At 40.8% G+C, this 18,222-nt stretch overlaps 1 protein-coding gene across 8 annotated transcripts in view; it reads left to right on the top strand.

Annotated features, from left to right (window-relative positions):
* Positions 1–18,222, top strand: part of LOC120535915 (galactosylgalactosylxylosylprotein 3-beta-glucuronosyltransferase 1) — a 417,892-nt gene that overhangs the window by 279,593 nt on the left and 120,077 nt on the right. For 7 of the 8 annotated variants that reach the window (XM_039764102.1, XM_039764096.1, XM_039764099.1 and 4 more), the window contains one exon: positions 8,053–8,160. The exons of the other annotated variant lie outside the window; for it this stretch is intronic. The gene's annotated coding sequence lies outside the window, so the exon portion shown is untranslated. The remainder of the gene's footprint in view (positions 1–8,052; positions 8,161–18,222) is intronic. 8 annotated transcript variants of the gene reach the window in all.

Raw genomic sequence — 18,222 nt, 5'->3', positions numbered from 1 at the left:
GCAAAATATGTTTGTTAAATTATACAGATAAAACTTTAACTTCATTTAAATAATCTATATTCTTCACTGGGAGTGTCGTGAAGGATAGAATAATTAAACATGTTCTTTAAACGTTTTGAAGAATCGGCGCTAAGCTTACAGATGGCTTAATGTCTATTACAGAGCTGATTGTATGGCGACCGGTTACTTGGGGAAAGAAAAGCACTGACTGCAGTGACGGCTACGCCAATATATATTGAATATAAAACAGAAAGAGAAAATAACAACACAGCTAAAAATGCAGTGACAAATTTCGGCAAAAGTTAAATGCTTGTGTCATGAGCACGAGGCGGCTAGTGTCTGCAACATACGTGGCCATCCACCGTGCATAAGATACTTTACTGACATTGGTGGGGAAGGAGCCAGCCACCGATTCTTCCTCTGCCCAGTGCCACCACAAGCTTAGAGCCGCCCCTGACTGCTGCGATAAATTATTTCATCGAAGTGAAACCCATGTTTAATAACGTGCTTTAACTCCTATCATCATGAAAATTACATCACGTATACATCTCAGTATTTTAGTTATTCAGAGAGCTGTAATATCACGAATGTAATGGATTCTGTGTCCAGTTGGAGGAAGAGAGCCAGTTTAAGAAACAAGTAGTGATTCACACATAGAGCACATAGAAAATCAAATACAAAACAAAGCATTTAACGTGCTACTTTAATTACGATGTGATTTTAGAAACTGGTTAATTAAACAATTTTAAGATGAATTTTATGATGTTCTACTTTAATGACAAAATAAACTACGTGATTAAAGTGGAAATGTCGAGATTGAAGTTGACATTTCGTGCTTTTTCCCCACCGTGTGCCTTTTTCTCTGTACCCTAATAAACTTTCATATGACACTCAGACAGTGGGCTTACAACTCGGCTTTCCACGGCGACTTTGATATGTGACTTCTTTTTTATTTCCGGCACTGTGCGATTTTGTGGATGTGAGCTTTCAAGTTTCTCCAACACGCTATATCACTCGATCAACTTCCTTTTGTTGATTATACCACGGCTTATTTGAACAAATAGTATGTTTTTCCTTTGCCTCCACTTGGTATTCGCTGAAATTCTTATGTTTCCCCCTGTGCTTTTCCCATTGTCTTTTCACAGAAGGCTGCGCTTAAGGGCGATTTATATTGATTTGCATATTCAAATAGGCGTAATTCTGGGAGGATTTGGGCGTTACATAATGCGTGCACGAGCGTTAATTTTCACGCTGATCGGGATTTATGTAGCGGAAGAACGTGGAAGTTGGAGTACGCACAGATTCCTGCATCTGGATTTTTCTGTGCATAAGCACATTTCGGCTTTTGTGCTTACGCCATGTTATAGTGCGAGTTCTACGCACGGCGTTATACATGAGGCCCCTGGTCTTGAACAATGGTCTTGAATTTCCTCCATTTGTACACAATCTGTCTGACTGTGGATTGGTGGAGTCCAAACTCTTTAGAGATGGTTTTGTAACCTTTTCCAGCCTGATGAGCATCAACAGCTCTTTTTCTGAGGTCCTCAGAAATCTCCTTTGTTCGTGTCATGATACACTTCCACAAACGTGTTGTGAAGAGCCGACTTTGATAGATTCCTGTTCTTTAACTAACACAGGGTGCCCACTCACACCTGATTGTCATCCCATTGCTTGAAAACACCTGACTCGAATTTCACCTTCAAACTAACTGCTAATCCTAGAGGTTCACATACTTTTGCCACTCACAAATATGTAATATTTGATCATTTTCCTTAATACATAAATGACCAAGTATAATATTTTTGTCTAATTTCTTTAACTGGTTTCTCTTTATCTACTTTTAGGACTTGAGTGAAAATCTGATGATGTTTTAGGTCAAATTTATGCAGAAAATTCTAAAGGGTTCACAAACGTTCAAGCACAATTGTATATTTTGTGTATCAACAGTTTATATGCTCTGCATATTCAGTGTATTAATTCATTTAGTATTCATTCATTCGGTCGCGTTCTCCTCTCCCAAACAACACAGGAACTGCTCCCTTCTTCAACAGTCACCACCCTGGATTGTGAAAATCCTCATTTTTAAAATGCCGGCTACAAACCCGGGTACGGGGACTAACTGTAAAGTTCTTTCTCCAGATAGCGACGATCCATTTAGATCAGGTTTCTGCATTGGAGGGACATGTTTGAAAACTAAGTACCTTATTGTACTTACTAGAAGCTGAATATAAAGAACATAACAATGTGCAGCTGTAGAGCTATCTGTACACTGAAACTTAATTTCTTTTTCTCAGACATTCTCACTACAAAACAAAAAATCACAACTGCACTGTGAACAACGGAAACAACTCAGCTTGCTGAGATTTCCCTGAAAGTACGTCAGCACTACCATGTGCATATAACCTACTTATTTTCAACACTTTATACGACATAAACTAACATTTCAATAGCTTCTGTGCTTTGCTTAGATGATGAAATGTATGTGTCAACATAAAACCCAGTTCCTTTCACAGGTTGCTTCCTGTAGGACAGTGTCTCCCGTCTTGTAGTTATAGCAGATGTTCCTTTTGCCAGCGTGTAGCATTTTGCACTTTTATACAGTAAACTGCAATTCTTTTTGAATTGTTTTTGCTGCCTCCTCAGTATCTGCTGTCCCTTCAACTTTATTGTCATCTGTGAATTTCACAAGTTTACTAAATATAGCAAAAGAGTAAAAGATGCTAAGATTTGCATTGGGTATGACGAGGATGGACAGAATTAGAAATCAGTACATTAGAGGGTCAGCTCAAGTTGGACGGTTGGGAGACAAAGTCAGAGAGGCGAGTTGGCATTGGTTTGGACATGTGCAGAGGAGGGATGCTGGGTATATTGGGAGAAGGATGTTAAGGCTAGAGCTGCCAGGGAAGAGGAAAAGAGGAAGGCCTAAGCAAAGGTTTATGGATGTGGTAAGAGAGGACATGCAGGTGATGGGTGTGACAAAACAAGATGCAGAAGACAGAAAGATATGGAAGCAGATGATCCGCTGTGGCAACCCCTAACGGGAGCAGCAGAAACAAGAAGAAGAAGAATAACTATACCAAAACCTATGCAATTAATATAAATCAGAAAAGGTAACAGAGCCAAGATAGAAACCTGAGGGATCCACTGAGGATTTCACTCCACATGGAGCATTCTCGTCTTATCTCAGGGCAGTTAACCAACCTGAGATCCAGTTTTGTCGGTTACCTCAGATCCCTGCTGTTTCATGTTTCAGAATTAATCTTCGGTGTGGGACTGTATCAAAGGCTTTTTGAAAGTCTAAGCAAATAATGTTGTATGCTTTGCTTTTGGCAAGTATTGCTTTTGCAAGTTCAAAGATCTTCCTCTCCTCTCTGTGTATGCGCACTGTATCTATATAATGATATGGCACAACGCACAGGTCTTGGCTCATGCCATACACCAAGTGCTGCCTGGATAGACTCCAGACCCTAACAACATAAATGATTTCAAGTTATTGTTTTTATTATTATGGCCAACCCCATTTGAAATACACAACCTTGAAAGAACAGTCTAATATATTTTGTGATTCTATCACAATCGAGTGCAAGTGAGATGGATAATGGCATTTTGACCATAAGAGTATTTAAAAAATACTCCAGTCACTCATCAGCTTGTCTTTATCGACAGCCTACCATGGGCAGGTGACAGAGCTGATTTAATTCTCTGTCCCTCTGCTGAAGTTGCACCATTAATAAAATTAAGAAGAGATTGATGTTAAACACTGCCATAGAGGGCTGTGGGAAGACTGATAGGAAAGCCATAGAGTGTGGGATTTGATTTTAGATCTGTGGCTCAGCTCCATATCGAACTCTGCCTATCTATTGCAGATCTATCTTCTGCTATGGTTTAGTGAATGTCTTGTCCGACGAATGCTCCATCACAGGTGGTCCAAGGTTCCTGAAAGCACAAGAGTGCCACCCTGTGAGTGGATGAATTAGTGTGTTAAGTAAGTACCGGACCAATATAAGAAGAAGAGTCCTCAAGCACTCTGAAGTATAAGCTTTGTAAACCATGCTGCTCCAGCTCCCAAAAGCTGTCATCATGCGAGCTTGACAAGTGAATGGATGAACAGGATAGTAAAATCAGATAGACTATAAGGAGAAGAAACATGAAATAAGGTTTGCTACAAAGATGTAAGTTACCACTTGATCATAAGTAAACACTATAAGGAGGCTTTTCTTAGACTCAACACCCTTCAGTCCTAACATACGCATTTGTGACTACAGGGAATGAGGCAAATGGAGAGCATCAGCTGCAGTATAGCACATTGCACTTTGGCCTCCACAGTCTAGGGCACACTATTTGGTAATAAAGCATAAGACCCTTCAACTGGCTACCATGCATGGTTCTCCTACAGTACCCTTGAATATGACTGTATCCCACATTGACCGTATAAACTTAGGAATCATGATTATAGGTTTACAGTATATGGTTCATACCAGGGGTCGCCAACACTAGTCCTGGAGGACCACCGTGGCTGCAGGTTTTCATTATAACCCTATAGTTATAACCTTATAGTGCCCTGTTTGTGCTTCTAATTAACTTCTTGTGAGTTCATTCTGAGTGGCGCAGTGGTAGCGCTGCTGCCTCGCAGTTAGGAGATCAGGGTTCACTTCCCTTGTCCTCCCTGTGTGGAGTTTGCATGTTCTCCCCGTGTCTGCGTGGGTTTCCTCCCACAGTCCAAAGACATGCAGGTGAGGTGCACTGGCGATTCTAAATTGTGCTTGGTGTGTGTGCCCTGCCTTGTGCCCTGCCAGACCCCTGTGACCCTGTAGTTAGGATATAGCGGGATGGATGGCTGAATTCATTTTAATTGACTTGTTTTTTAAGATTTGTTCCCCCAAGTTTTCTCATCATTCCTCTGAATTGCTCCATTTCTTTCCTCAAATGGCACCCAAACAGAAATGAAATGTGAAATGAGTGAGCCAGCAGAAGACCACTTAAGTCAGGGGTCAAACTCCAACTAATTTCAATCTAACCAGTTACTTAATTAGGTGTCAAGTCTTGTCATTAATTAAACCCATTCTTTAATTTCATGGCTTGTTGCTGCTCTCATGGTGCAATAGCAAACATTTCTGTAATTGTTGATTTTCTCTTTTCTGTTGAAATCTTTTGTGGACCTGAGCAGATCAGCATTCCTGAGACCTTCACCTTTCTTTATTTTCAGATATTGTATGATGGACACCAGTTGTTTTGGCTCGGTTTGTGTCTCATTATTGTTTGGCTGCTAATTAAGGAAAAAGAAACAATGAAGGAGTTTGAGTCTTCAAGAGAAGTCAATTAAAATGAGAAGTTAATTAGCTGCAAAAACAGGTCACTCATTAAGAAAAGGGTTAGAATGAAAACCTGCAGCCACGGTGGTCCTCCTAGACCAGAGCTGGTGACCCCTGCTCCATACTGTCACATGTGCAGAGTACAATAAAAGTCTTACTTGCAGGTGGTGATCAACAAGCAATTTTTTACCTGAAATAGCTACTACACCTTGAAACCGTAAAATGTCAGAACCTATTATTGTACATAAGGAATCAATGTGATTCATTATGGGTGGCACGGTGGCGCAGTGGTAGCGCTGCTGCCTCGCAGTTAGGAGACCCGGGTTCGCTTCCCGGGTCTTCCCTGCATGGAGTTTGCATGGTCTCCGTGGGTTTCCTCCCACAATCCAAAGACATGCAGGTTAGGTGGATTGGCGATTCTAAATTGGCCCTGGTGTTTGTGTGTGTCCTGCGGTGGGTTGGCACCCTGCCCAGGATTGGTTCCTGCCTTGTGCCCTGTGTTGGCTGGGTTTGGCTCCGGCAGACCCCGTGACCCTGTATTCGGATTCAGCGGGTTAGAAAATGGATGGATATGATTCATTAAAGCTGCCAATTCATTTAGCGCACACATCTTGGGCAATCTGGGAGGGATATGCACACATATGCCATAAGTGATCATGTGTTCAGTGTTGTGAGGCAGTAGTGCTAAGGAATCCTGTTGATTGCTTCTAGGTGTTGATTGAATTTTAGGCATTTTTAAAAATGCTTCATAACTAGAGGAATTATTTATACTTTGAGCATTCACTAAGCTAGGAATTAAATAGTTGCTATAGTGCCATTCATCTTTATTCATTTACTGGGTTTATTTAGCTCTTCATTTGATTATTCAAGTGTATACTTTTTTATAGTTTTCTTTAATTTGTCTGTGTGACCCAGCTAAAAATTGGGTAAAAGTTAGGCCCTGGATAGCTTCTTGCTACCTTATTTATTTATTAATTTATTTATTTTATTTAAAAATATTTACATATACTTTTGGTACCTGTGCCTGAACATCTTCACTGGCACTCCCTTTCTCGAGTTTGCTCCCGTAAAGCGTGCTTCTCAGACTCTGTCGTTATTTTCTCATTATTTCTCATCTCCTGTCCAATTTTACTTTTTCCGTAGTTGAGCGCAAGTCTCTCAGCGTGCGCCTTTACTCCTCCCTGTGCGTCTCACACTCACACTTCCTCTTTTGCCCTATCACCAAAGCCATACTGACCAATCACACCAAAGCCAAACTGACCAATCACACCAAAGTCAAACTGACCAATCAGATTGCTCTGAGGGCCTAGACACACAGACCTTAGTGTTTTATTATCCATCCATCCATCCATTTTCCAACCTGCTGAATCTGAACACAGGGTCACGGGGGGGTCTGCTGGAGCCAATCCCAGCCAACATTGGGCACAAGGCATATACAGAAGATTATTGTTGTTCTTTTTATTGTTCCTTTTGTTGGATTCCACATGCATACCTTACTGAAAGTTCACATGGAGTCATATCTCTAGAGCTATAATACGGTATAGTCTAACCTCATTGCAACCAAGCTGCCCTATTTATATACTGTAGGTTGTGATTTATTGAATTGTTTTTTTATAATACATTATATGAGTAACTTGCACTCTTATAACCTAACACTCTGTTAGTCTTCTTAATGGCTTCTGAACACCTTCTGGAGATTGATAGTGACGGGTCCATTACGACTCCTAAATCCTTCTTATAAGGTGAGCTTTCAATTTTCAGCCCTCCCATTCCATATTCAAACCTAACATTTTTACTTCCTTCGTGTAGTACTTTACATTTACTGACATTAAATTTCATCAACCACAGATCTGCACAAACCTGCATGCTATCCCAGTCCCTTTGTAATGATTCAATAGATTTTAGGTTATCTGCCAGTGCACCTAAAGTTGGTAACATTTGCAAACTTAACCATCTTAGTTATTTGGATATGTGAGCTGGGCACTTAAGTCAAGGAGACATCAACAGAACCACTGCTAACATCTCATGACCAGACTAATACAATATAATCAATTAAATTCATTTTTTTACATCACTCTTCACTGAGAAAAGGCACAGGGCTCTATAATAAGATTCCAAAAAATGTAAATAACACATTTTATAAAATCCATTATATACAAAAATTAAAATACAGATTAGTTTAAACACACAGCCAAACTAAGTCACACCAAACAGATTAACATAAAAGGGTTGTAACAATATACATCTATTAATATTATCATTTAGGTATGGGGCAGATGACAGCACACTACAGGAAAATAAAAACTCCAGTCAGTAGCATCCAGGAGAAAATGAACCACCGGGGGTCCATGGTCAGTTATAACAGGCAAAGTCAGGAAGTCAAACTTGATGTAAAGTTTCTATTAGGATTACTAAGAAATAAATGATATATCCTTTAAACAGAATTGTTCTTAGAGCTGCTTCTGAACTGTATTTAAAAGTGGAAATGTTGAACACTAATGCATCCTAAGCCTGTTCGTTGTTTAAAAATGTTTCAAAGGTTATTTTTTTAAGTTTGTCACATTAACAATGATCCTCCCATCCATTTGAGCTGTTTGAATAATGTATGTCAAAATGTCACCATTCAGTTGAAATTTCTGATTAAGCTTTGTAGCTTCATTAACCTTCCTGCAGAACAAGAGTCAAAGTAGCCAGTTTTCACTATTTGAATGTCGTCTAAAACTTCCTCTTTTTAATTTAGGAATTTTTTTGACTGTGGGCAGTCTGACGACCCTCTGCAAAAGTCCGTGCAGCCGACAACCCAGACATACTGTAATAGCAACCTGCTTAAGGCTGAGAGCTTACATGTGTAAGTACAACATGTGCTAATTATTAAAATAAATGTGACTTTATTGAACCTGAGCTTTGCACTTGCTAAATGTTCTGAAGGACACCTGAGGAAAGGTACCTAGGGGGCATTTTGAGGTGATTTCCATGTTGAAAACGCCATATTTAAAACTCATATATATATTGGCATACCTTGCTTTACATCTCTGCGTTGCAGGAAGGCGCCGCAGGTCTCATAAATGAGTCACCTCTGACTCCTTGTTGTCTGGCAGATTGAAAATTCTTCCCACGATGCACTGTCAGTGAAACACCTGGACAGTAGGGCTGGCTGGTAGTGCTGCACTGAATGATAATCATCTCGACGTGCCAAGAATTACTAGCTGTGTTTGATTAAAGAGGATGGTGAAGAGCAAACATTTTGTCCTTGTTGCCCTACCGAGGTACAACCCCACATTAATCCATCGTGTTTTACAGTATCTGACTGTCCCTTCTAAATCGACGAGGGGTGACAGGATGATAACACCTGTAAGATGGATCTCAGAGCTGGGAGATGTATCTCCTTTGTAATTTTGGATTTTCCAGGCCATTTCTGTTTCTGGCTATTTTGGCCTCATTCCCTAATCTAAATTCTTGGAATTGGATTGCATGCCACTGCTTGCCAGTATTTGTCCTTGAAATATGATTTGTGGTAAATGCTGATGACCACTAATAATAATCATTCAGTCCATTTCAGCTAGTTGTCACTTATGAAATACTTTAAGGGATTTATCGAGAAAAGATGGGTGGAATATGAAATCAAAGTGCATTTCTTTTAGTTGTGATTAAGTAAAAGACATCTGCGAAGTTTATTGTGTATTTCAATAAAATGTTAAATTATCATTCCATTTTAATCAGTTCAGTGTCGCAGAGACCAGAATCCATCTTGGTGCATTATCTTCAGAAATCAGCAGTAGATAGGTTGCCAGTCCATCACAGGATTTGCTCACTCGCTCAACTATATTCTATTTCCGAGATTGGATTTATTTTTTTTTCCTGCAATATTTTTTGTGAGTTTTTTTCTTGTCTTCTTTGTGAGTCAAGCCTGGGGGTTGTCAAAAACAGGGCTTGTTAAAGCCCATGGAGGCATTCCTTGTGTGATTTTGGGCTACACAAAGATTAAATTGTTGTTGTTTTGCCATGGGTAGCATCAGGGTGATATCTCACAGCACCTGAAGCTCATGGGTGATCCACAACCTGAATCATTTGAGGTTGGTCATTCTCCCTGTGTCCATATACAAGTGTATCTCCCAAATGACAAAGATTATTTCACAACTCATACAGTGGGTCAGTAGGAGCATATGTGTTAGGGTGGCATGGATCAGTGCCCTGTCCAAAGTGAATTCCTCTTTGCACTCAATGCTATCAGAATGGAAATGCAGATTTAATAAATAAAAAAGTGGATTTTTGCTGTTTGCAATGTTTAGAAACATCTTAACGGCCAAATAAAAACTGAGAAGTTTAAATGTGTTATATCACAAAATGGCCAAAGTGGTGTGAGGCCTTCAACAACAGCCAGGGATGCAGGCTTGAATCCCACCAGCCTGCCCAGAGGAAGTGCTCCAGAAAGCAGCCTAGCTTCCACTAAAGTGGTTGGCTTCAGACTACACTGGGCCAAAGTTTAAAAATATACTCTGAAATATATCCCAGAATGCCCCACTAAGGAAGGGATCACCATCAACCCCTGCCTTGTACAGAGCAAGGCAATGAAGTATCTTTATAAACAGTGGATTTATTTAAAGAACAGAAAAGTACAACAAAAATATTTTACAGGAGCAAAAAATCTGCAAAAATGATTTGCCAAAGCAACAATCCAAAGCAGTCAAATCCCAAATTGAAATCCACTAGAATAAACCCAGAAAGAGAGCAAAATAAGTTAAGAATAAAGGCGAAAACTCCAAGAAGACACAATATTTAAAACACCCACCAAAACCCACCAGTGCACATTCAAAATGAAATGCATTGGAGTTCAATTCCTAGCTTTTCTTTATATATATATATATATACGAGGTGTGGCAGAAAAGTAATGAGACTGGCAACACTGCAAGTGATCTGGCAATGCTGCGCTGTTGTCCTTGATAGAGCACGTGTATCAGTACCCTCCCATAGCTCAGTGCGAGTTTCAACTCCTTCCGTTAACTACGTGATTTTTGTGACTGCTATTAGCGAAGTTGTGTTTTTGGTTGTGCGTCACACAAAATGGAACAGCGGAATTTGAAGCAACGTTGTGCCATTAAACGGCAAGTGTGACGTTTGAAAAGTTAAAACAGGCCTATGGGGAACATTCTTTATCCCGAGCTCAAGTTTTTCGCTGGCACAAATCATTTTTGGAAGGCAGAAAACACGTTGAAGATGAACACTGTTCAGAGAGGACTTCAACTTCGAAAACCAATGAAAACATCGAACGTGTGAACACTCTTGTGAGATCAGACCGTCGTTTAACATTAAGAATGTTGAGTGAACAATTAAATTTGAACAGATTTACCGTTCATCAAATTTTGACTGAACATTTGCACATGCGAAAGGTCTGTGCCAAAATGGTGCCAAAAAACTGCCCTCTCCATAACAGAATTTTTGACCTCAAAAGGCATTCCTGTGGTTCCCCAGCCCCCTTATTCACCTGACCTCTCCGTGTGAAAACTGAAAAATGTCGGACGCATTTTTGGGACTTTATAAAACATCCAAAAAGTGTAACGGACATGCTGAAGACCATACCGGTTGAAGACTTCCAGCGCTGCTACCAACAGTGGGAACAACGTCTCCATCAGTGTGTAGCTGCCCAAGGGAACTACTTTGAAGGGGATAACATTGATGTTTGAAAAAAATAAAAACTTTGGTAAATAAAAAATCAGTCTCATTACTTTTTTGCCACACCTCGTATATATATTGACAAAGCCGCTATACCAGCACCTTACCCAACACAGACAGACACAGGAAGCACACTTATAAAACAAATAAATGTTTTATTTTTCTTTTCTTCTGCCTGTGGGCAATGCCTTCCCCGTTCCCAAAGGCACAACGCAGTTCCAATAAGCACAACACAAAACCAATACTTTCTTCGCTTTCTCCTCCACTCCTCTCTGGCAAGCTCAGTCCCTCCCCTCCCAACTCTGGCTCTCAGAGTAGTGGCTGCTGGCTCCTTTTATAGCCTGCCCGGAAGTACTCCAGGTGCTCCTTGACCTACTTCCAGCACCACTTCCAGGTGTGGCAGAAAACCCATCCAAGACGTCTTAGCAGCTGTTGCAGCCACCCCTGGTGGCACCACTGCATCCCAAAAGGGCTGCACCCAACTCCAACCCCGATGAAGCCCTGCAGGAGTCCCAGGCACTGCTGCAACCCAGGGGGGCTGCCATCTAATGTTCCGGGGTAAGTGCTGTCCTGACCAGGCTTGCTCCCCCGGTCCAGAGACATCCCGGACCGACAAGAATCCCTGCCATCTGCGACAATATATACAGTAGATCCGGGGACTTCCTGATCTGGCTAACTTTTCTGCCCTGATGGCAAGAAAAAATGAGAACAACTGGAAGAAAAGATGTAAAGGAAAAAAATATAAACGAAGCAATGGTCTAAACCAGGAGGACAAACACCTCGGGACAAGAACAAGGACAAAAGAGTTCAAAATCAGTAAGAAATCAAACACTAATTAACAAAATTAAAGCACAAGAAGAGTTTTGGAATCCCAGTATTCACATAAGGAAGTGAACTTAGAATGACCCTTTTATCCTGATGAGTAACGACTGACAGGATTACGACCTGTAAAACCACGAGATTCCTCAGAGCTGGAAACCTCTTTAACGATAGTGCAGCTCGATACAAGAGCCAGAAAATAACCTGTCAATAATGTAAAAAATAGTCTCAGGATTCTGGTAATAAGGCTGGGTGTGGTAACTATAATGGGTAGGTGGCCCCGCCCCTTGGTGGGTGACCCCGCCCCTTGGTGATTCACCCACAAACTGCAAGGCACATAAGAGACTAGAAAAACACACATAGAAAGTACATTATAACTAAACAGAATAAACTTAACAGAAAACCCACCGCTGATTAAATTATGAACGAACAGCACAACAGTATGCTAAACAATGAAAGATAATGAAAAGCAGACAAAAAGAAACACTTTAAACATGAGCTGGGGTAGGACCCTGGCTTGACCATGAAAGCAGTGTTCTCAGTATACAGTATCCTGTATGCAAACAAAGAGAAATGCCATTTTCAAAAATATAGTCTTAATCAGATGATTTGATAAAGTAATATTTGAGAGACATGACTTGCTATTCACCATATTGCACTTTGCCTTCACAGACCATCTAGTATTTTTTGTCATCTATCATTGTGGCTCTTTTCCTTCATGTCAGTCTATATTTAAACGCCATAATTAATGAAAAAAAAAAACATGATTAAATGAATTATACATGAGCACAATATTATAAAAACCAGTAGAAAACAACTAATGATACTATAAAGAAAACAAAGAAACACTTTAAATATGAGCTGGGTGGGGAACCCTCACTGGACGATAGCAGCAGCGGTCTGGGTATGTGCTGTATAGACATTTCCATACAAAAAGAAATACAGTCTTATTCCAATGGATCAATATGGTGACATTTAAGAGTATTAATACAATGTGTACTGTGTTATTCACCACATTGCACTTTCCCTTCATAGACCATCTTGTTGGTTTTGTTTTTTTTGCTAATTATCACTGTGACTCTTTTGTTTCACGTCACTCTGTACTTATCATCAAGCCACCAACATTGTGATTCAAAGTATGTCTGAACAAGTTGGACCCTTATAGGCCTGATTTAGTGAAAACGATTAAGCATGGAAATGAAAATTATCTTACAAATAAGCAGAAGCAGTTAATGCGTGTCTGTGTAGAAGGTTCAGTGTGGACCCATGAGGTGGCTGTGTGTGACTTGATTCCAAATATGGCATTAAGGCAGTGGTTTTCAAACTGTGGGGCGGCACGAAGTAACAAAAAGGGAGGCGCAAAGATGTGAAAAAAAGAAAACAAGAATTGAAAATATGAAAAATACATCTATTGAAACCAAAACAAATTAACTTAAACTACATTCTGATACTAGAAAAAGAAATATAGAGTTAGATAAATGTCGGTAAAAGTTAAGTAGGTATAATAAAATATGCTTCTATGATATATCATTAATTAAAAAAGAACAAATTGGTATTAGTGGGCCCCTGAATTGAGGACAATTTAGGACTGCCAATGCACCTAACCTGCATGCCTTTGGTCTGTGGGAGGAAACTCACGCAGACACGGGGAGAACATGCAAACTCCACGCAGGGAGGAACCGGGGTCTCCTAAATGCGAGGCAGCAGCACTACCCACTGCGCCACCATGCCACCCAAGGGAGGCCATAAATAGTTAAATTATTTCAATGGATAAATTGTCTCACAGTGAAAATGATTGCATCAGCATAACATCGGCAGTCCAAAAAAATATTTATAACAATACATTTAAATTTCTTTCACCTCTTTGTTGCTTAATTATTTGTAATTCTATTTACCATGATATAGCTTAAAGATCAATAATTCTCAAAAGTAAATTACCACAAGCTTCATTCTCTGTCGATTGACCTTTTATCCTGTGCTCTTTACTCTCGGTACGCCATTTGTCCAGCACTGTCTTGTTGGTGCAGCCATGAGTGAGAGGTAACATTCAGAAGGTCCGCAGTATTTAGCTTCATTCCTGCCACAAGATGTAAACAATTTGTTTTATGAATGTGAAAAGCACAAGAGATGTAGGTGATAAAGAAAAAATAAGAAACCAGACATGTATTCTGTATTTATACTGTAGCAGTCCTACAAGGAACCACACAGGTCAGTTTTTATTGATGCCAGACAGTCTTCTCTCTTTCCCAGTACCATTAGATGGTTGATGGAAGGCCATGGTCACCTCATGAAGACAATGGCCTCACACTTTATTCTGTTTCGCCATCACTACGCTACACTCTCAGTTGGTCTCCTTCTGAATTCTCCTGCACACATTGGCTGATTGCACTCTTTTCTCCTGTAAAACTGCTTCCTCTCTCTTTTAGAACATTAGAACTTTAGAAAATTGTTGAGGGGAACAGGCCATTCAGTCCAAGACAACTGGCCAATTCTACCCAACTACATAAATTCTCCAAAATAACATCAGATCAAAAGGCCTTTTCCCCACAACACACCTCTTGGTAATTTATTCCATGTGTTTATGGTTCTCTGTGTGAAGAAAAAACTTGTAGTGTTTTTGTGAAGTTTACCCTTAACACTGGCAATCGGAGGGTTGCCAGTTTGAATCCTGTAAACGCCAGAAGTGACTCTACTCCAGTAGGCCCCTGAGCAAGGCCCTTAACCTGCAATCGCTCCGTCCTTGTATGACGTTAGTCTGCATCCTGCCCTGCAAGTAGGTCCTCCAACTTACAAGGAAATCATAGGGGTTGGTGGCAGGATTGGCACTCCAGCCACCGTAAAAAACCTCACACTGTTCCAGTGTGGTGCTGAGGTGTCACCCGTTGCACGGCTGCTGTCACGTCCCAATCCAGATGGTTTGACATGTGGTAGGTGCAGCAACACGCTGTAATCAATGCATGCTCCAAAGCTACTACTACGACTACCCTTAACAAATTTCCAGCAGAGTCCCCATGTCCTTGTTGAATCATCTTAAAGTAACTGCCTGGATCCACTGGACTAATTCCTTTGATCTTTTTAAACACTTATATCATTTCTGTTTGTTTAAACTGAACTGCTTCAATCGTTCCTCATGGCTCATACCGCTCAGTCCTGGCATCAGTCTACTCTCTGTCCTGTGGACTGCTGTGTCGTTTTTGGAGTCCAGAGACCAAAACCGAACATAGTGCTTCAGTTGAGGCCTCACTAGTCAGTTATATAACTTCAGCATGAGCTCCACCGACTTGTACTCCACACATCGGATTGGCTGGCCCAGTGCTGTCTCAGCTGTGGAATGGCCAAATGGGGGCAGCAGCTTAATGCCTGAGGTCTCCAGGACTCCATATCATCATATTATGTGATATCCTCTACTGTTAAATTCTGCTCTATACTTGTACATTTTTTATTTTTTATACTGTATTGAGGATTTGTTCTGTTCTGTGTATTGTATTGTATTGTATTGTATTGACCCCCTTCTTTGTGACACCCACTGCACGCCCAACCTACCTGGAAAGGGGTCTCTCTCTGAACTGCCTTTCCCAAGGTTTCTTCTATTTTTTCCCTACGAGAGTTTTTTTGGGAGTTTTTCCTTGTTTTCTTAGAGAGTCAAGGCTGGGGGGCTGTCAAGAGACAGGGCCTGTTAAAGTCCATTGTGGTGCTTCTTGTGTGATTTTGGGCTATACAAAAATAAATTGTATTGTATTGTATTGTATTGTATCATGCTATATAACCTAACATCCTGCAAGCCTTCTGAATGGCTTCCACACGCTGTCTAGATGTAGACAGTGACGAGTCCACGATGACTCCTAGATCCTTCTCCTCTCTTTCTTTGTCCTTCTACTAACAGACTTCTGTCCCAGTTGCCCCATTCCTCTTCTGATGTAGGGCTAGGAAACCAAAACAGAATTACAATACCAGAAAAAAATTGGTGCTTCAAATGACAAAAAAGAAAAAATTTTAAGAAGTTTAATTAGTGACCCTACCTTGGTCCATTTGTGAGTGAGAATGATGATGCATCCTATCCAGGGTTGATTCCAGCCTTGGTTCCCAAGTTCTGGTTCCCTGATGCCCCTAAATTGAGGTTAGCCAGATGAATGAATGAGAACAGAGTATAAATGAGAGTAAAGGATGCTGTCGGGGCTCTTGCAGTAGTATGTGACAGGCTCAAGGGGAATATGGAGTAGCAAAAAGTGAACTTTTTATTAGGTGGAATTTGCTGGATCACATCTCCATGGCCAGTCCCACATGTGCAGGAGGGACACTTGTGGCACCATTTGTTTGCATACCGCAGTGATGACAGAGAGGGAAACATTTCAGTTTTACAATCCCATTATATATTGTACCGTTGCATGGTACCAATAATGCTGCCAAGGATGCAGGCAGAGATTACATTTCAAATTAATTACATGACATCAAACGGATGCAGATTGTTACTTATGTGGGACGGTGAGGGAATCTGCTCGGCGAGGGCGGTGAACAACTATATAGTAAAATCATTACTCTGTAGCCCAGAGCAATTTATTGGACAAAGAGGTGGCAATTACATGAAATATAATGTTGCTTATTAATTACGTAGTGGACACATCTATGCCTTTTAATCATAAATTGTCACTTCATAAATCAGACATTGCTGGCTTTACTTTTAACCATTTGAGTCCTGAATAAACGCTAACTGTTTTTGGCTAATCAAGCGTTCTTCATTCATTTGTTGTTGTCTGTTAAAACATTTGCAGAGTATGCTTTTTAGGATATTCACTCCAACCATCAAACCTCCAGGCAGAGGTATGAGGAGGCTATAAAATAAAAAATGAGACGCATGTAACAAGTAGTGGTTTATGTTCGCTGCCATCCCTTTAAATGATTCATAAAGTGAAGGGATGCGTTTTGGAGGAGTTTTCCAGTCCATTAATTTATCCATTTCCTGAGCTTACTTTTTTATTACTGGGTTGTGAGGGATACTTGGGCAGAAATTAAACTCAGGTTCCTAACACAGATAACCACCAGCATGTTCCTCTCACTGCGGTGGGCTGCTGCCCTGCCCAGGGTTTGTTCCTGCCTTGCGCCCTTGTGCTGGCTGAGATTGACTCCAGCAGACCCCCGTGACCCTGTGTTGGGATATAGTGGGTTGGATAATGGATGGATGGATGTTCCTCTCATAAATACGTTATAGCATTCATTGATGAAAGTCACATCTCTGAAATATGAAGGAAAGTCAGAATCTCCAGAGACAGCCTATGTAGACACAAGACGAATTAGCAAACGTTACATAATGAAAGTGGTATCTTGCCATCATAAGACCCTCACAAAGACAAAGAAGCATGTGTTTGGAAGCAGTCATAGGAAGAATGTGTAAGCTCCAGATAGACAGTAACCCAGCAAAGAATCCAAGTCAGCAATAGGGAGCACCATAGATTTATGGAAAAACTTACGATTCAAAAAGGATTTAGAAATGAATGCACTATACGATACTCCTAAAAAGTAGAAGATTTTACATTTTATAGATCATTGTATCACAATGGATTTACTTTGGCTATTTGGACATGGGTCAACAGAAAAAGAGTCTAATGTGAAAGTGAAAACAGATCTCAGTCTGTGCACAGGTCTTTCTCCGTCAGTTTTGCACGCTGCCATTTTCCCCTGATTTTCTGTGCAAAACTGTTCAAGCTCTGTCAGGTGGTGTGTTGATTGTGAGTGAACTCCTTTTTCAGGTCCAGCCACAAATTTTCATTGACTATGAGATCTAAGCTCTGATTCAGCCACTCCAATACATTAACATTTTTATGTTTTTAAGCCATTCCTTTTGTAGGTTTGGCTTTATGTGTGAGGTTGTCGCCTGGCTGGAAAACAAATCTTCTCCCAAGGTGCAGGTTGCTTGAATACTGCATCAGGTTTTTCTCCAGGATCTACCTTCACAAGAATTCTAGGGTCTGCTGCAGAGAAACCTATCCCCACAACATGCTGCTGGCTCCACCAGACTCTGCCGTGAGAATTGAGTATTTTTTTCCTTTAGGGGTAGAGTGGTGGCTCTGATGCTAGGGATCTGTGCTGGCAATCGGAAGGTTGTCTGTTCCAATCCTGTAAACACCAGAAGTGATTCCACTCCACTGGGCCCCTGAGCAAGACCCTTAACCTGCAATTGCTTCGTTCCTGGGTATGATGTTAACCTGCATCCAGCCCTGCAAGCAGGGAAAACTCAGGGGTTGATGGCAGGATTGGCACTCCAGCCACAGTAGAAACCCTCACACTGTACCAGTATGGTGCTGAGGTGTCACCTGCTGCACTTGGATCCCAATCCGGGAGGTTCGTTATGCAGTGGGTGCTGTGTCAGTGCATGCTCCTAACCTCCTTCTCTTTCTCTTTACCACTCTCCCATTGAGCCGTGACT

This window comes from Polypterus senegalus, chromosome 9 (assembly GCF_016835505.1).
Source record: "Polypterus senegalus isolate Bchr_013 chromosome 9, ASM1683550v1, whole genome shotgun sequence".
NCBI classification, from domain to species: Eukaryota; Metazoa; Chordata; class Cladistia; order Polypteriformes; family Polypteridae; genus Polypterus; species Polypterus senegalus.
This window is presented reverse-complemented; position numbering and strand designations above follow the sequence as displayed.